Genomic DNA, 12,826 nt, shown 5'->3' on the forward strand with positions numbered 1-12,826 from the left:
ATAGATAGATAGATAGATAGATAGATCTCCACAAATTACGAAGGTGGCCGTTTTTGCTTTCAAAACAGTAATTTTCGTCTAAAAGGTGAGCAGTTTACATCTCTTTTTAAAAATGTTTATGCATAATGCATTAGCTTTCACATACTAAATTTAAAAACTATTAGGCAGTGTGCAGTATATACTGCACAGTACGCATTAGGCCATTTAGAACACAGCCTCTCTCTTTTTAGCATTTCCAGGGTTGTTATTACAGGTAACCTCCTCTCATCTCTTCCCTCTCCTCCCCCTTTCCTACGTTCTTCTGTATTACTCACTCAAACTTAGAGGAGTTCAACCTTCAATAAATCCTCCACATTCAAAGTTCTCTTTTTTGCTACAAACAAACACAAGTGAGCTTTACCAGTGACGTATACAATCACTATATGGTAAAAACGGAACAGCCTACACACATTCCTGTGCGCGCAAAAATACGCACAAACTGTTCTTGCTTGTTTTGTTTTGGTCTGAATTCTTCCATGGCCTAATTAAATTGCTTCCTCCTTCTGTTTCCAGGATGTTTGATGTTTGGAGTGATCTCTCATCCTTTTTAGTGCTCTTTGGTCACTGGCTTCTAAACCTCACGACGCGGCGAGAAGAGGTCAGGAATCACGGTGCGGAAATGAACAAGGAGGACGTGCCTTTGTGTGAGAGTGTGTCAAGTGTCTTGATCTTAATAGCTGTGTAAACATTTCATTCGCACTTAATCTCTCGTCTGGATCAAAATGTGGTCTGCTGCATTACCTCAGCACGAATAAGTCAGGCCCATAATGACACTTTGCATCTGCTCAGTAGTGACTTCCTGCGTGTGTACGTGGGAGGAAACTCTCGACTCCCTCTCCCTTTTCCTCAAAGCACCTTTAGGTCCATTTATTGAAAAAAAAAACACAATGATCTTTCTGTGGAATAACATCCTTTCTGATCGTCTGGTTATTTTACACTACAGATCTGGTGTTTGGTTGGTTAACTGCCGCTTTCACACATGGTTATTTTGCTGCTTTGGTACAAAATCATTAGGCAGAAGTGGTGCAAGTGTACTTTGGGAAGAGATGTCAGCAGCTCTTGGTATAGTCTGAATCACAGTACACACACAAAAATAACCTGTGGCCTCTCTTACAGCACAAGTCCTACTCATACTCAAGATTACCATGGCAACCAGTATCGGCTAGTTGCCTTGTTACAAACCAGAAGTGATTTGTAGATAAACTCTAAACATGCCTTACTGTCACACTAGATTATCACATTTTCTGAAGGCACTTGCATATTGCTGATAGGATGCTAAGGTATTGTGGATGGTTGCCAGGGTGTTGCTATGCAGTTGCTACGGTGGTTAACCCCCAAATCTCTATGATATTCTGGTCTTCTAGACATGACTCAGATCCCTCCTTCAATGTAAGTCTTGAAGAACATTGCATTTTCAGGAATTTTGTGTAAGGGCATGGAGATTTTGCATCAGATTCAAGCTTTTCATGTGAACTTGACACCTTGACCAACAGAAGGCTGCTTGGTTTAAAAGTGATTTCTGTGTGAGTAGTACTTTGTGCATCACTACACTATTGACAGTGGACAATGGACCTTTTTGTCATAAAAAACATGCGAATGTGACTGTGCCTTAATGCAGTGGTTCCCAATCCAGGTCCTGGAGTATCCCCAACTCTACACACTTTCTCCCTGATAAAACACACTGATTCAACTCATCAGCTCGTTTGTAGGGACTTCAAGACCTGAACTGGTTGTGCCAGTTGAGAGAGACAGCTGAAGTAAGTACTGTTGGAGGTACTCCAGGACCAGGTTTGGAAACCACTGGCTTAAGGGATTTTATCGTCCACTAGGCAAAAACATAAGTCTGATTGCTTAAAACTCTTCTTAATATGCAACACAATATGAAGTATCATCCATGTCAATAGCACTAACTTTTATGGGTTTCATTAAATAATTTGGTATTATCTTGTAAAGAGTAAATATGGCATTGCTTTAAATATGGCAAAAGGTTGATTATAGTATAATGTTCCTGCAATAAAAAGATTAAGTGCAGTCTGAATGATCAATGTGAGATTTTAAATTCAGACCAGACTACTACTGTCTTCACTTTAGGTTTCATTTTCAGAATTTCTTGTTATTTAGCTTCAGGAAACCATGATTCAATGAATTGTGGCTGTGTCTTCAGAATATCCACTTAATCTGATACAAGTTAACTACATGATCATGTGGCAGATAACCTTGGTCAAACCTCATTTGGAGAAAGAACATGTACAAAGCCAGTTCAAGTTAAATAAGTATGGATTTCTGTGAAACAAAAACTACCATTGAATATGAAATTTGTTAAGGACATGGTCACCAATTGCTAGGCTCAATTTTTAAAAGGTGTAAACCAACTGATAGTTGACAGCTCCATTTTGCTGTACATAACCTCAATGACCCAAAAGCCTTCTCTATTAGTGAAAATACCGGAAGGCAAGTAAGCTATAGCTTCCTTATCAGGGAGAATGTCTGACTACTATTTTACCATAATTTTATCAGCCCTGAGGAGCTGCTGGATATGGGTGGTCATCATCCATGCAACTGTTAGCTGATGTCAAAAATTATCCTGGAAATCTCTATTCTGCACACCTGCATGAGGCACACTGCAAGAATAGTATCATAGCTCATAACCACAAAATCTAGCACAATTTATCTCTGGTATTACTCAGATGTGTGCAATTAATCTGTATTTTATGGAACGATATTCCGGACAATTTTCAAAAGGAATAGCAAATTGTATTTTCAATTGCGTTTTCAATATGTGGACGCATAAATTGTGTTTGCTGGGTCTATAGGTAAATCATAAGAGGATTTATAAGAGACACATAATGTAGAAAAGGGAATAACATTTCACAATGCATCAATTGAGAATACATCATCCACGTGCAGCTCGATTTCTGTGGATATGCAGACTTGTCCATACACAGTTGTCCATTTATGAATGATTCAAGTGCTCAAATCAATAAAGTATAGTTTGAAAGGCTTGTACACTCAACTGTGTGCTAGATGGAGCAGAACGGGTAAAATAAACTACACCCAGGCCTTTGCAGTTCAGGCCTTTATTAATTACAGGCAGTTAATCTCTGCTACAGTGAGATATATATAAATTTTAGCTAAAGTTGCTAGCCAATGAGGCTTTGAGACCTACAAAGCCCCTAAAGCAGGGGTGCCAAAATCTGCTCCTGAAACCTGCTTCTTTCCCCAACACTTTCCCCAACACTTTCCCGCAGAGTTTAGCTTCAACACATCTGCTTGGAAGTTTCTAGTGATCTTGAAAACCTTGATTAGCTTGTTGAGGTGTTTCATTTAGGTTAGAGCTGAACTTTGCAGAACATTGGCCCTCCAGGAGCAGAAGTGGACACCATGTCCCTTAGACAACAGGCGTCCAATCCTGCTCCTTGAGGGCCACTGTCCAGCAGAGTTCAGCGCTAACCCAAATTAAACCCACCTAAACCAGCTATTCAGGATAACTAGGAACCTCCATGCAGGTGTGTTGAAGCTAAACTCTGCAGGAAAGTGGCCCTCCAAGAGCAGGATTGTACACCCTTGCTTTCGGGGGCTCCGTATAAACCAACCAATCTGAAACCTAAGCAGTTTGCCACCAATAATCATTTTGAAAATAAGCTGAAGGAGAAGCTCTAAAGCCTCAGAAAAAGTAATGGCTAGCAAGCCACATGCAATCAGGGAGGATGCAATTTTACCTGCTGACAAAGCTATGGTCAGTGTTATGCTGGCAAAGAAAGCAGTCAACCAACTCTATTTGATTCTCAGTCTAATAATACAGTTTAGCACAGAATAGACGACAGAAAATGGGTTACGTCTGACTGTGATGGCAAAATCAAGGATAAGTTTTCTTTTGCAAACCTTTAACAACTAATACAACAGTTTGTGGTTTCCAGCAAAGATGAGGCTCTGGTACACACGTCGCCAAGGATTGGTCGCAAAGGAAATGTCTGTGTTGGATTGAGTTGTCGGAAAGATGAACTATATCAAGTGCCACCTTTACAAACACTCCTGTTTTCATCTTTATACAAGGATATAGCGTGAACAATGCCAGCTTCCATTACACACAGAAGTGCAATAACTCTCTTATGGAAAAGTTCTCACTCATCTGTTTCATTTGCATTATGAGGTGAGAACAATTTTCATGGATTCATAGTTCAACCTTGTAGACCAACTGTATGATTTCAGCAGGCTCAGCAAATCGCTCTATACTTGGCTGACATTTTCAGGTACTTAAATGGTCTGGCCACCAAGACAAAAGGCCAACAATGACTCCTTTAAAACTGTCTGAAGTTTGGCCAAAAAAAATAGAAGTAGCTTCTTTCTGCTGTAGGCCAACTACAGTCACCATCAGAATTTGAAAATTCAGCTGCAGAACTTCTTCACTGGTCTGTATCTCTGCACAGCGGGATAAAGAATCCATTTGCTTGCTGCAGTGACAATGTCATTGTGGGTATCAGTTCCAGACAACCAAGGCTTTACGAAATTCTCAGATATGATGGTAAAAGCAGCCTCTGTGAAATGTTTAGGTGGTTGCTAGAGTGACGTCTCCATCTGGCAAAAAAACAGACTTCTGCTCATTTATTAGTAACTGTCAGTTCCACTCTGCCTGTCCTTGCTATTTGCCAACCCTAACTTCAGACATCATTATTCCCACAAGAGGCACCATGACAGAAAAAGGCTCAGCTGCTCATTTGTGGAACTTGAACTGAACTCCTTTTTTATGTGAAGACTCATTCACTCCATTCAGTCTAGAACTACTGAGACAATTATAAAATTAAAACTGAATTAAAAATACAATTAAAAAACAAAAACAAATCTGTGATATTTAGTGTCTTTCACTATGTAAATACAATGCTCAAAAAATAAATAAATAAGGGAACACTTAAATCACACACTGGATCTTGAAGAAGGGAAATCTTGACTTACTGTATATGCACTCCTAACAACGTCTAGGCATGCTCATGGGGATCTCCTTCCAGATCTGGATCAGGGCATCAGTAATCTCCTGGACAGTCTGTGGTTCTGCTTACCAGCTTCGAATACTCTGATACAAAACGACTTGTCCTCATTTGTAAGTCGCTTTGGATAAAAGCGTCTGCTAAATGTCTAAATGTAAATGTAACTGGATTCAGGTCTGAGGAGCATGAGTGGAGCATCAACTGAGGAGCATCAATGCCTTTGTCATCCAGAAACTGCCTAAACACTCCGGCCCACATGAGCAGGCCCGGATTATGAACACATAGGGCCCTGGGGCTATAGCAAACCCAAGGGCCCCCCTTCATAGTAGCGTATCTTGGTGCCACAACGTTTTCTACCACAGGAATAATTCGGGTTTTTTTATTTTTTTTTATCAAATCTCCAACACACAGAGATACAATGTGTATGCACACTAAATATTCCAGGCTACAATACATTAAAAGAATAAATACATTAACACTAGATATGAAGTCAAAGCAAACAGGTTTCCAGAAGCAGCAACAACTTTTGAGCATATACAGCTACCTTAAGGAGTTTATTTTAAATAGTTTTATTATTAGAAGGTCTTTCTGGCCCTATAGAAGAGGAGAATCATCAGGGCTGGACTGGTGCTAAAATTCAGCCCATCTGGCCCACATAGTCCCCCATTGATGTCTTGCTGGGTTAGGGCAATTGGAATAAATAAAACATTTATTAATAAATAACGGACGAAAACAAATGATATTTTTGAATACTAAAAATGCATTTACATAGCTTATTTATAGTTTTGTACCTCTACACGTAAGTTTACATGGTCGGTGCTATTCAATCTGGTTTCCGCTAGCTTCACCACAGAGACTTTTCTGTTCAAATATAAGTGTCATGTGTGTCGAATTCAAATGGGCAAGCTGCTTATTATCACTTCAATAGAGCGGCGAAAGTGTCGAGCTACAGTCGCGGGTGGGAGACACTGGTCCGGTGTGGTCCAGCTGTTCTTTTGCGCTGCGCGGTTTAATCAGGTAACGTAGTGCCGTTTCATCGCTTGGTTTTTAGTGTTTGTTTCCCATGCGCTACAGTAAAGCAGAGGCAATTAAAAGATACCCGCAACTGTAGTGTAAACGAGTACAAAGACATTTTTATCGCTCATAACTTTTGGACTAAACTAGCACAGACACTAATATGTGGGGGCGTGGTTGGATTTCTGCAATCGGCAGAACAGGAAAAGCTTGGGTGCTCCCGATGGCCAATCAATTCTAGGTCTACTTTTCCTTTCCTCCACAGCCAATCATGTCGGGCCCCCTCCCTTCGCAGGCCCTGGGGCTTCAGCCCTGCCTAGCCCTTATGTTAATCCGGCCCTGCACATGAGGCAGCAATAAAAGTCATTAAAGTCATTCTAAAACCATGGTGGAGATTTTCTACAGAATGACACGCCATATGATGGATATTAAAAAATAATATGAAATAGGAACAACACGTGGCTAAGTAAATTATTACATAAATGCTGCTGCAAGCAAGTACAGGAACTTGCTACTGCCAATACATAAGCTGATATGGTGCTGTGAGTATTTAAGACATACTGCTGCTGCACAAATAGCATATAAAATAACCCGTCGCAGATCTATACAGGTGGAGCTGGGGAAGGTGAAGGGTTTCAGAGGAATTCTGAAAGCATGCTGCAATGCTCAAGCGAATGCTGATCAGCCATTTAAATGTAAAGCATTAAGCTCATTGGCTGTGTATGCAACATGAACCAATCAGCTTGTGACAAGTCTTTTAATGCTAATAATATCATAAGTTACGTTAAGGACCCATCAGCCTCTAGAGTTTCATGACAGAACTTGGTATATGTGTATATATATATATATATATATTCAGTATATATGCTATATATACACATAAATCACATTTATACTATAAATACACATAAGAACATATAAGGTCAATTTGAAAGTCATACTTTCTCTTTGTTACCTTGTTACCCTTCAGAGTGATTTTAATTAGCTTTCAGCCAATGGCAGTAAATGTTTATTAGACACACTGACTAGACAACGCAGCACACGCAGACAAACACACAGGCGCATTGTAATTACTTGATTGCTTAGTGTGATTCCTAGCATGTGGTTCTAGTTAAGATCCATCTGTCTATGTGCATGTATTTTGATTTAGATTTTATCTGGGCTCATTTTATACCCCAAAATAATAAAAGCCTGTCCATGCATATGAGAGGCTCTAGTTAGTGGCGGTTGCTAAGGCAAGCATTGTTATTATTATCCCTCATACTTAGAGAGAGGGTTTTAAATAAATGTACATGTAAGCACTCTTTTTGCTACAGTCATGATACCTCAAATCATATGGCTTGTTTGACGAGAAGTGTGCTATTACTTTTTTGGACTTTTCTGGGTTGGATTTTTGCTTAAAAATATCCTATGTATCCTATGTGAAGGAGGATCTGAGTCATATCTAGAGACCAGAATATCACAGAGACTTGGAGGTAGGCCCTTTTGACTTGCAACCACTCAGAACACCCTATAGCATCCGCATAGAAACTTACTAAAAACCACATTTAGACACATTAGCCACCATGTAGCAACACCCTAGAATCGTTGCATAACATTTTTTACAGGCAGAATGTAAAAAAATCTAGTCTTGAACATGCTGTAGTCCAGTTACTCTCAAACATTCAAGGCCAAGTACCATCCTTCATCTAACCAGAACATCACCAAATACCACATGATCAAATGTTGCTAAAAAACCTGTTGTACACAATGTACTACTACATGCCATCTGTTGTCTGATTGATAGTTCATACTTTTTTAGTAAGTAAAAGGCCTTTTAGTAAAAAAAAAAAAAAAACTTCCCTCTTCAGGTTGTGGTTCACATGTCTTTTTGCTGTTAAATCTTTAACAATTTTTATAAACTAAACATAAAACTAACTTTTGTATTGTTTGTATTGTTAGTAATACTTAATGATGAGCACTTATTGGGCTAATGCAACCTCGGTTTACTTGATTATCCAGATTATCCATTTTGAAAAATCATGTTAAAATGTGATTATCAAATATGATCCATCAGGTTTCTGAGGAACGTTTATTCGTTCATCTCTCAATCATCACTTAGTAAAATAAAAAAAAAAAACTTCCCTCTTCAGGTTGTGGTTCACATGTCTTTTTGCTGTTAAATCTTTAAAAATTTTTATAAACTAAACATAAAACTAACTTTTGTATTGTTTGTATTGTTAGTAATACTTAATGATGAGCACTTATTGGGCTAATGCAACCTCGGTTTACTTGATTATCCAAACATAATTTTTTGAAAAATCATGTTAAAATGTGATTATCAAATATGATCCATCAGGTTTCTGAGGAACGTTTATTCGTTCATCTCTCAATCATCACTGCATATATGTTTAGACCTCAACAATAAAAACTACACAGATTTGATCATAAAACTAAGTTTTTAAATATCATCTTACCAAGACATATTTTTGGCAAATATAGAGTGACAAGTTGCAACTGATATTTACATGCATTTTATATGTAAGTAGCCTGCTATACTGTTGCAAAGATTTCAATGATTTACATTACAAGCTTTTAGAATTTTCTACATTTGATCGGCCCTTTGCACATCTGTGGAAGAAAAACACACTACACTACAGTAACATTTAGAAGTTTTGCAAGTCAATGCAAACACACTAGTAATAATATATTTTAAAATGTTGCTGTTATATCTTAAAAATTCTCTCATATGTTAAAAGATCTTGAACTGCTCTGTCTGGTTTCAATATACTGGCATCATGCACAAAACTGAATGCTGAGCAGTGTTTGTGGAAAGCAGACTGCTTCAGGAAATAAAGCTAAAGGAATTGAAGCTCACAGACTGTAAGGTCTGTAAGGACTGTAATAGCTCACCTTTTAGACACTCTTATACACACACACACACACACACTTGTACTCTTTTTAGGCACTTGTAGATGTATCAGCATGGTGATACCAGTGGGTACCTGAAAGAGAACATTACATTTGTAATCAGACATTATAAACCGTTTGAATAACATACTTTTCTGATTTTTTTAATAGTGAACATTTCCAGGAATGTGCTGTAAAACACTTGAGGGCACATGAGAAAAACAATGCTGTTTTCTGTATATTGTTTATAGAATCTACAGGTAAGTACTGATGGAAGTAGAAGGAAATCTGATGATGAATGAGAATAACAGAATGCATAAGATTGGCAGAATTATTGGTTTTGTAGTCAATTACACACAATCATTGTCACGGAATGCCAGGAGAGACAAGGTAAGTTCCAAGTGCAGTTTATTGAAAGTAATAAATAATCAATAACAGAAATGAAAACGTGGCAAAAGGTAATCCAACACAAGGAACAGATAACACGGTGAACTATGAACAGCATCGAAGAACAGACAAGGGAATGACAAATACAATATAGCCACCAGACACTGTGACATTACCCCCCCTCTATGGAGCGGATACCAGACGCTCCACCAGAACACAGAAAAGTTCAGGAGGGAGGTGGAACTGAGGCGGACCAGGGGGAGGGATGGCGGGCCAGGACCATGCCAAGGAAGGGGGTCAGGGAACAGAGGTAGACCTGGGTCTAAGAGTGAAACCGGCAGGGTGGAAAGCCAAGGCGGGGCCATTCATTATCTACAATCACAGCTTGTCATGTGGACACTTTGATGTAGCTATATGACCTAAACACATAAGGGGAAAAGCAACTGCTGTACAGAGACTCATTTTATTTTAGGTTAATTTGCTGTGATTACATGGGCTGTGCTTCAGTGTGTGTGGTGGGACCTGCGTGGTTCATAAATGAAATTGTCTGGAAGATGATATCATAGCTTTAGCTCTCTCTTCCAAGCACTTTTGCAGTTAAAGGACATGTCAAACAATACCCATAATCTCAACTTCAAATCACAACCAGTCCAGTTATCTTACAACTAGCAACATCTTTTTTTTTTTTGGTGGAGTCTAAGTTCCAAAATAAATTCCACTTACACCTCGAAGCTAAATCATGTCTTTTCCATTTTTCTTTCACATTGAAATGCAGAAGAAAAGACATCTCATAAACATCTCACATCTCAAAAAAAAAAAAAAAGAAAAAAAGAAGTTGTGGTTATCATGGTTTTTGACCCATGTTATCTTGTATTCTGAAAAATAAGTTTATATGATGACTGATTTAATAATTTTTTTTATTTTACATTAAGGACACCGACAGCAGTTGGTAAATTAGGCGTGGTCACTTTAAGAGACAATGCATGGATCAAATATAATGATACATATCCGATTTCTTTCTCAACTGTTTAAGTTCTCTTAAAGACATAACTGTTTTCGAGGATACTCGCCAAGACAGGTATTTTGACATACCTTTGTATGTAATTGTCCGTTCAAGAGCTGCCTGTGACGTAGATCTATGTGTGCATGCTGTGTTCACAGAACAAACTGAATGGAGTTGTTATTCGCATGTTCTTGCACTTGAATGCTTTGAATATTCTAATTGGTAAGGAGTATTTGTCTGTTAAAGCAAGATGGGAAAGAGAATTCGGTGTTCGCGCGTTGTCAGAGACGCGGATCTGTATGTGCACACTGTATACACAGAACACAGCATGTGGCTACTGAATGTAGTCTTTTGTGTCTTCTTGCTCTTGAATGCTTTAAAATCACATGAATGTTTAAATTAGCAAAACTTTAAAACACGGCCAAATGATAAAACTTCCGTGATGACGCAGCAGTGGCCCGATCGGGCCAGTGACAAAACTGTCAACTGTATTTTTAAAGGGGTCATATGATGTTGCTAAAAAGAACATTATTTTGTGTATTTGGTGTAATGAAATGTGTTTATGCTGTTTAAGGTTCAAAAAACACATTATTTTCCACATACTGTACATTATTGTTTCTCCTCTATGCCCCGCCTTTCTGAAACGCGTCGATTTTTACAAAGCTCATCAGTCTGAACCCCTTTAAAGCCATTTTGTAACTCGAATGTGCACTGCTTCCGGTTTCATCCACTTCCAGTTTATTTCACCTGTTTGTTATGCTACTTAATATTGCAAACTGGTATTTGTTATTTTTATGTATTATCACAATCATAAACACGCTGTTTGTTGCGCAAATAGTTTTACCATTTACTGCACTTTGTTATTTTTCTAGTTATTTACCTATGGCGGCTAATTAATCAGAAGTCTTGCACATTTATTGGAACTGCCGGCTAACAAAATTGCACGAAATTAACATGTGAAATTAACAACCCTAGATTATTTATATTGTTTTTACCAGTGACAGTTTGAACGTCTTTGTTCTGAAAGGCGGTTAAATCGCTGGGTGCTGTCAGTTCACTTCCGTTGGTTGTTTGCAATGGACAGGATCACGTGAGCTCCACTGTCCGCGCTCCCTCTGGTCTATGTTGCTCATGTCGTCTCAAATATCTTACTATTATTTAAAAAGCCAATCCCTGTCAACTTAAGTTTTTATCTTAGTCAGTTTCAACTGCGACAAGTTACAAAACTTGTTCGTATTGCTGCAGCGTTGTGTTATGTAGCCCCGCCCACAGCGAAATCTCATTGGTCCAAAATCTCAAAATCGCATCTATAGGCTATATCTAGAGGAACAGAAAAGTCTCAATTTTGGCAAAATTGTTTGTAGCCTTACATAATTTTAAATTATAATAAATATAATTTTTGAATATGGCTTGTAGGCTTACACGTCTCCATTGTTGACCCGTTTCTTCTGCCAACGATATAGTCTAAAATAAAACTCCGCTCTCACACTGAAGGCAAATGCACTTTAACAAAAATAATGAACTTTGGCTAAACGGGAGAACATCTGCTCAGCTACAGGAGTGTAATTGGGCTGATCTGGTCTTGTAAACACTGCGGATAAGACCAGCATAAATGTATGGCTAGAGGCTATTCAAGTCCAAGCAGGCAAATTTTATGTTTATGGAGCCTCTGCAGATCCCCTTTATTGAATCAAATGTTTTTTTAGTGTCAACCCATCAGCAGAGAGAGAGAGAGAGCTCTATGGAGGTCACCAACAGAAGTTTAACCAGTTCTCTTTAAAAAGAGACTGGACCAGAAATACCTGCAATTAAACCAAGTTGGTCATCAAACCTCTCTATCAAACAAATGATTTATTTAATATCAACTGTGGTTATGATATTTTTGTGGTTGCGAAACCACAGATGAATCAAACTGTGCTTTGTTTGTGGGGGTGTAGTGAAGATTCAGACAAAACATAGAGGTGATTAAGATTTTGGAGCATTGGCTCCTCCTGCTGTCTAACAGGAAACCAGCAATAATATACTATAATATTTCTGAAGTTATTCACATGAATTGTATTGCTCCATATGAAAAAGCAATTGCTTTTTAATTCTCATGAGACATTGCAGAAGAAACATCTAAGACAAAATAGCAATAGTAATAATATATCAGTTTGAAATGGGTAAGCTTGATTCGGAGTAATGTACATTATTCATAAATAAAAATGACAAAATAAATTTTTGAACCTTCAACATCACATTTGTTTTATTTATTTATTTATTTTATTTTTCTAATCACGTTTGTCAATCGTATACACACTCCTAAATTAAAGTATTGGTAGACTGGAAGAACCAAATAGTTTTGAATCAGTGTGCAGAAATAGTGTTCACTGGGTTAGTAGATGAGGAAAGTCAGACTCTTGCTTGTACAGTAAAACAAGTGTCAGCATATATTATACATATTCACACCGTAATATCACATTCAGCATTAGAATAAGAATCTTCTCAGTGTGTCTCAGTGGCCAATTTCGAC

The sequence above is a fragment of the Sinocyclocheilus rhinocerous genome, unplaced genomic scaffold (genome assembly GCF_001515625.1).
Source record: "Sinocyclocheilus rhinocerous isolate Xijiao unplaced genomic scaffold, SAMN03320098_v1.1 scaffold429, whole genome shotgun sequence".
NCBI lineage: Eukaryota > Metazoa > Chordata > Actinopteri > Cypriniformes > Cyprinidae > Sinocyclocheilus > Sinocyclocheilus rhinocerous.